The 6,000-nt window shown below is 44.9% G+C and overlaps 1 pseudogene; it reads left to right on the plus strand.

Moving 5' to 3' along the window:
* LOC117523023 overlaps nt 1-6,000 on the plus strand; it is a 109,257-nt pseudogene extending 103,257 nt beyond the window's left edge.

Genomic DNA, 6,000 nt, shown 5'->3' on the forward strand with positions numbered 1-6,000 from the left:
GATTGTTGCAGAGTTCTGGTTCTGCCACATGATCGTGAGAAAGAAATTTGTTCAAGTTTCAGTCAGACTTCCTGCTCATGCTGACGTTTAGTTCAGTGCAATACGCTGCACCTACCAGATTTTTTTTCTTTTCTTTTACGGCTCCTCGGGGGGGAATTTCTGTTGCATGCCGTTGTTGTGGTTTTCCAGCCTGAGCGGGTAGGGCAGTAGCAGTGAGCGATCCAGTCAGCCGTACTCTTCAGTTTGTTTGCTACAGTGACTCTGTCTTCATCCAGTGCAGGCTTTACTTAATGATTAGCATGCAGCAAACTAATAGCAGCTGATGCTTACCTTGTTTGCCCATTTCCTCTTTTTAATGGCTGTTGTCGCCCACACAGGAAATGGATTTTTCTTAGATTTGTCTTTTATAACTCTTTGGTCAAATTAAATTCAATTTATTTATATAGTGGTAAATCACATCAAACCTGGCCCAAGGTGCTTCACAGAGGTAAGGTCTGACTCTACCAACCCCCTCCCCGAGCAAGCACATAGGTGACAATGGTAAGGATAAGCTCCCTTTGGTGTTCCATGTTTTTTGGGAGGGGGGTAAGGAAGAAACCTCCAGCAGACCAGACTCAGAGATGTGACCCACTACTTAGGTCATTCTACCAGTTACAAAGTTACAAACAGTTACATAAAATGCGTAATAGTGCAAAGTCCATCTTAAGGCCAAGCCAAAGAGTTCAAGATGTAGAACTGGACAAGATGATTTAGAGTTCTTGACAGGGTAATAGGGTATTCTTCACCAGAGCTTCAGCAGTTCTGGCCTTCATTGTAATTCTGTGATGTTCCAATTTATTGTCCATCATGTGGCGCAGGGCACACTCCATCCGTTCGCTGAGCATGTGGCTCTCACACTTCTTCAGCAAAACAGTTTTAATACCAAACATCGACGAGGCCAGGTCATCGGGTGATGACAAACCCAAATAGGCCATCCGCCTCATCTGCCATGAGGACCTCTAGAACCATGGGTGCTGCCATTTCGAATGGTCACATGTCCCATGCCATCCTTTTCACCCCCCATGAGGAACTGGTCACGATGACATCACTTACGGTTTGCTTTCTCATCAAATCAGTGTCTGCCTCATCCACCTTAAGGATCCATAGAACCAAAGGTCACATGATGTGATCTAAAATAGCATTGGGGAACAATTGATTCGGTCTCCCTCTGAGGTGGAAATACAAACATGCTTGTTTTATTACAGGTGTGTGAGTGTATTGATGAGTTCAGCAAGTGTACGTAGCAGTTATAAACTATCAACACTGTGTATGGGGACATTCATAGGCAGATCATCCAACTTTACAAGATTTGAATGCTTGTTTTGTTAGCTGTATAACCTCAGATGGAGCTGCTTCTCCAGGAAAGAGTGCATGAACATGTGCAGCTTCCATTTATGTTCTATGGTCAAACACAAAACCCATGTGTCTGAGTGGAAATAATTCAGAAGAGTTTTTAAAAAGCACATGGTATTACGTTCAACAGGCAAAGGAGAAGGCACTGTAATATTTCACATCATAAATAAATGATTATAAATGATAAATGTAATAACATCGTTACAAATGAGATTAACACTGGATGAAATGTCAGGCATGAACACATCAGCCGTCTCATTGATCACATATACTCACTCGGGTACCAATCATAAACTGAGTTGTCTTTCTTCCGTTACCAGACTCGGTCCTGGAGAAAGCCATGCACAAGTGCATACTGAAGCCCCTCAAACCCATCATCAATGTTGCACTGCAAGAGTTCCAGGTGCGCAGTGGTGAATGGCAGGAGCTGAAGGAGAACCTTTTGTTGGCCAAGGGTTGGCAACCCCAGGAATTGGGCGTGGCTGATGCGTCCCCCCCAGATGCCAATGCCATCCAGAAGATCAAGCGCCAGTTTCACATCATGTGCAAATATTACTCCCCAGAGAAGAAAGTGGCTGAGCTACTGGCAGTCTGCAAACTCATCTACACAGTCATGGAGAACAATTCAGGTGGACACTGAAGCTTTAAAGCTGCACCTCTTACAGACAAAAAGGAATCCATCTTACACATGAAATTTGTTTGCCCGTTTAACACATTAAAGTCGGAATGCAGCAATTCATTGATTAAAAGAAAAAAAATTTCATGATCAAGTCAGGTTGCTGGTGTTACGCAGTAATATTGAATAATCAGGTCCCATCTTATCTTAGGGACCTCGTAGTACCATATCACCCCAATAGAGCGCTTCGCTCTCAGACTGCAGGCTTACTTGTAGTTCCTAGGGTTTGTAAGAGTAGAATGGGAGGCAGAGCCTTCAGCTTTCAGGCTCCTCTCCTGTGGAACCAGCTCCCAAGTCAGATCAGGGAGACAGACACCCTCTCTACTTTTAAGATTAGGCTTAAAACTTTCCTTTTTGCTAAAGCTTATAGTTAGGGCTGGATCAGGTGACCCTGAACCATCCCTTAGTTATGCTGCTATAGACGTAGACTGCTGGGGGGTTCCCATGATGCACTGTTTCTTTCTCTTTTTGCTCTGTATGCACCACTCTGCATTTAATCATTAGTGATCGATCTCTGCTCCCCTCCACAGCATGTCTTTTTCCTGGTTCTCTCCCTCAGCCCCAACCAGTCCCAGCAGAAGACTGCCCCTCCCTGAGCCTGGTTCTGCTGGAGGTTTCTTCCTGTTAAAAGGGAGTTTTTCCTTCCCACTGTAGCCAAGTGCTTGCTCACAGGGGGTCGTTTTGACCGTTGGGGTTTTACATAATTATTGTATGGCCTTGCCTTACAATATAAAGTGCCTTGGGGCAACTGTTTGTTGTGATTTGGCGCTATATAAAAAAAATTGATTGATTGATTGATATTGCAGCACTGCCAGCGAAAAGTATTAGAAACATGATGGCGATGCTAAGAGATGTGTGTAGTTCAAACAGTTAATGAGTACGGATCTTTGCCTTGATCTCTCAACAGATCAGGAAGTTATGTAAGAACATACCAGCAGGCCAATCATAAGAACAAAAACAAAAAGCTTGTGAGCAATGAGAACAATCATCGGTTTCACAACACCCATAAACATCCACATTTTGCATCAAACGTGCTGATTAATCAGGACATTACTGAAATGTTTTTTTTTTTTTGCCCCTCCTCATTTAAAAATGGCAGCAAACTCAGCTGCATGGAAACAACAGTCATTATACTCTGAGTGCCAGTCACAAGTACGGGTGAATGGAGTAGAAGCAGGAGTGGCGCACATTAAATTTTGTCAGATCTCAGCCATTTTAGGTGCACAAGCCAGTGCGTTTGGTGTGTTTATCCTGAGCCCTTATAGATGAGTAGTGTTGAGTAAGGACGGGCATCCAGGGTAAATTTAGCCAAACCAACTGCGCTCGTCACAAATCTAATTTCTATATCGGATTGCTTGTAGCCCAGGTTAAGAACTGCTGCCACCGGTGCTGTTGCTGAACAGGGTGCCGGTGTTCTGTCGAGATGAGGTGCCCTGTCCCAAATTACATGGTTCATTGGTCCTAACGTATTGATCAGAATGTCACAAATTCAGAGCTGAATAGGCAGTAGTTTTTGCAGTCACTCATAAATTTGTACACCCACTGACTCTAGTAATTGTATCCATGCCTTGATAATCACAGGGAAAATCAAAAAAGGGATGTAACTCAAAGTCACTCAAACCGCGTACATTCATTTTATCCAACCCAATTATTTCAGAATAAACTCATAAAGATGAAAGATTTCTGAGTCATGTTGATTCTGACATCATATACAGTATTCAGACTTGGCACATTGTCCTTGAGCTCTCGAGGCACCTTGTGGCTCGAGAGCTCAAGGACAATTAACCAACAATCACACAGCAGTCATCGATTGTTGTGCTTGTTTGCCAGGAGTGTGACTATACATGTTAGCACACAGGACATTTCTATGTCTGAAACACTGTGGTGTTGAATCTACTTATATTTTTGCAACAACTGTCAAAATTTTCATTATTTTTTTGGTGTGGATTTAAAACCGTGGGCAATCTGTTTCCCAGGTCGCTTTTACGGTGCTGATGACTTCTTGCCCGTGTTGACCTATGTGTTAGCCCAGTGCGACATGCCCCAGCTGGACAACGAAATACTTTATATGATGGAGTTGCTGGACCCGTCGCTGCTCCACGGAGAAGGTGTGTTCACTCAGCTGTCCACGCAGTGGCCATGACACAGTTTAATAAAACTTAAATATGTGGGTGTGTTAATGGATTGGTTACACTCTCCATGTGTTCACGTGCAGGTGGCTACTACCTGACCAGTGCGTATGGGGCAATGTCCCTGATCAGGAACTTCCAGGAGGAGCAGGCAGCGAGGGTGCTGAGCTCCGAAACCAGAAACACACTCTGCCAGTGGCATCGCCGTCGCACCACCCAGCGCTCTACACCTTCTATCGAAGACTTCCAGGTCAGCACACGTGTCAGTGGTTCTTCTTGGACAGCTGTAGTGTTTGAACAGACACAGTGGTCTTTGTAAGGGCGCTTCAATAGAAAACCAGGTGTCTCCACACTTAAACAGTTAATGACTCATTGTCCAACTTAAGCCATTGTTGAAGAAAAATCAAGTGGAGAAGTTTTTTTTTTAAATTTATTTTAACTTATGGTAACACTTCCTGCCTTCATGTACAAGAGTGCCATCGTTTTCATTGATCTTCTCACCAACGCAACCACAACATTCTTGTTATTCTTGTTGACTGCACGCTGCCAAAATGTGAATATAGCCACACACACATCTTCAACCACTTAATCCAGTTAAGGGTCACGGGGGCTGGAGCCTATTCCAGCATTCATAGAGCGCAAGGCGGAGTACACCCTGGACAGGACGCCAGTCTGTCGCAGGGCCACATACAGACAAACAAACACATTCACACCCGTAGGCACACCTATGGACAATTTAAACTTTCCAACTCGCCTAACTCGCATGTCTTTGGATGTGAGAGGAAACCAGAGCACCCGGAGGGAACCCACGCAAACACGGGGAGAACATGCAAACGCCACACAGAAAGGCCGCAGGTGGAAATCAAAACCACGGCCTTCTTGCTGTGAGGCAACAGTGCTAACCACGAAGCCACCATGCTGCCATCAATGCAGTCATTATGACAAAAATAAGAAATCATAGTTGTGTCATGTTTGCACCGTGCGCACATGATCCCAAAATAGCTCTGATAGAGCGCCTGGTGATGTCATCTGTAACATGCTGTTGTGATGTTGTAAATCATCACAGTGAAAAATCAGAAATAGAAACACAATGAATGTCAAATGAACATAAATCACACCTGTGCCTAGAAAAGCTTCCTTTTGCTGATTTTACATGTTTTTGTTGACTGCTCTGATTTTTGTTTTGGTTTATTTATGAAACATTTCTCAGCTATCAACTGCACAAATAAAGATCATAGGCAATACATCATTTTTCTTTCTTTCCTTTTTTTTAGCCTTTAAGCCGCATTGACTGAGCATGTGTATTTTAACTTCCAGAACTACCTGCGGGTGGCGCTGCAGGAGCTCGACAGTGGCTGTACCGCCAAGACGTTACAGGTCCAACCTTACACCACAGTGGAGGAAGTGTGTCAGTTGTGCACCCAGAAGTTTAAAGTGTCAGACCCTGAAAATTACGGGCTGTTCCTGGTGACGGGGGGCAGCAGCCAGCAGCTGGCGCCAGACACCCACCCTCAGAAGATCAAAGCCGAACTTCACAGCCGCCCACAGGCCGCCCCTTTCCACTTTGTCTTCCGTCGCATGGCCAATCAGAACACTTCCTCATCAACACCCCTCAATCCTGCACTCAGTGTGACCTCTGACCCCCAGGACAACAGTAGTGAGCTGAGCACATCTTGCCCCCAGCGCAGTCCGAGTCTGGGCCTCAACCCGAGTCTGAGCCTCAGTCTGCCACCCGACCACGTAAATGGTAGATCCATATCGATCTGACACCAGCAGGTGCTGCTGGTCGTCATGAACTGACTC

This window comes from Thalassophryne amazonica, chromosome 13, assembly GCF_902500255.1.
Source record: "Thalassophryne amazonica chromosome 13, fThaAma1.1, whole genome shotgun sequence".
Lineage (NCBI taxonomy): Eukaryota > Metazoa > Chordata > Actinopteri > Batrachoidiformes > Batrachoididae > Thalassophryne > Thalassophryne amazonica.